The following is a 1,896-nucleotide window of genomic DNA, read 5'->3' as shown; positions in this document are numbered from 1 at the left end:
ATTATTGGATATTCTCAATTATGAACACGCCAATGCGGTTGGTTATTATGATTATCAGAACCCAGAAAAAATAAAGATATGCTAATAGAAAAATAACACTAGGGTTAGTATCGAATGTTCGAAGCTAAGAAATCTTAGGTTTTTTGAGTTCTTAGAACCTCGAAAAAAACTATTGTTTTATTATCCAAAACCAACACAATTTCTCGAATTTCCACCTGAGACAAGAAAGCAAACCTCAGTCTTACCAAGAATGTATTGAAGTTACTAAGAATATTATAATAGAATTAACCCCTGGTACCATCCTCACAGCTTTTGTGGTGAAAGTTCATCTGCATTTAAGGGGCATCCAAGGTCATACCATATAGGAAACTTGAATGGGAAAGCAGACGAATTTAAGCTACAAAGGCTGCGATGATGTTAGTCAAAATACTGTAGTCCAATATTCTTAGTAACTTCAATACATTCTTGGTCTTACAATTTAAAATGATTCCTAGATCCACAAAAAAAACCTTGAATTTATCATCTAAAACCACCACCATGCCCTGAATTTGAGTCAAGAAAATCAACCAAGTAAGATCTGAACCAAGAAAACCAGAGACTGACATCTTAGTCTTACCATCTACAACCGACACCATACCCCAAACTACCCACCTGTGCTCTGAGTTAAGAAAACCAACAAGTTAAGATCTGAATCAACAAACCCCAGTGACTCACATCTCAACAAAGGATTTAAACATTGAAATCCCTATCTCGAGAAAAAATTATTTAAAACCCAACTTCACAAATACCGGTAATAAATGCATTAATTTCACGTATAATAATATACATTGTGTATCATAAACATAGCTTAAACCTAAAAAAGTATACTAATTAAGGAAATAAACAACGCTAAACTCGCCTATATTTGCCACAACACAATGCTTTCGACACGAGAGACCAAGCAAGTAATGGCGCAACAATCAAATCAAACGTAGCAATTTTAAAAACGGTGATGGCCTACTTCGAGTGAACTATTCATTTTCAAACGACATCTTCGCGTCCTCATCTTTCTAGCCCCTGTTAATTCGACTCAATTAACGGTTTTAATTAGTGACTGAGAAAGCTCCCGCTGTATATCGTATCTCCATCGTTCGCCTTGACCTACAGCGATGACGCGCGAAGAATAGGACAGTAATTGGACTCGTACCCGGAGGAAAGGAGGCCCAAGCAGCGGCGTTTCACCTTGGCGAACGTTCGCATTGTTGCCATCCAGGTCCCCTGCAATCATCATCTTCACTGAAAAGAGGCAATCAAGTTTTTTTTGTATAGAAATATTCGAATATTATTATCATACGTTTTTACACTTTAGAAATGCTAATAAAATACAAGTCGGGATCTCTAAAGGGAAGAAATTAGGCTTAATTACAGGGTTCAGCGCCAAAGAAAAATACTTAATTTTATGACACACTGATATTACTCATATATTTCTTTACTACCCGTTTTTGGAAACTTCTTGTCGTTTAAGTTTATGCCAGGAGAGATTACGGATGAGGTTATTCTACAAGGTTGGCACTTGGCAGTAGAAGTAGCGGAATTTCTGATTCCGGCTAGATCGGCTTATCATCTCAAATCGCTCGGTTTTAAATCAACCTTAACTAGCGTATATTACGAACGCTGTAATTAGTCGAATGACGCGACGTCAAGGATGGTGTGTTTACATACGCGGACCCAAGACATTTAAATTTTGAAATTTATATTCAATTTAAGAAAGTGTGACTAGAAATATAAATTTTGCGACATTTTATGATATAAAAATATGAAAAATAGGCCTTTGACTTAATAGGATAATTTTTATGTTAAAATAACCTAACTTGTTAGTTTTGCGTCGAAGAAGGGTTTGTCTAGCAAAGATTTTAC

This window comes from Leiobunum rupestre, chromosome 3 (assembly GCF_980474605.1).
Source record: "Leiobunum rupestre chromosome 3, qqLeiRupe1.1.hap1, whole genome shotgun sequence".
NCBI classification, from domain to species: domain Eukaryota; kingdom Metazoa; phylum Arthropoda; class Arachnida; order Opiliones; family Sclerosomatidae; genus Leiobunum; species Leiobunum rupestre.
Note: the sequence above shows the minus strand (reverse complement) of the source record.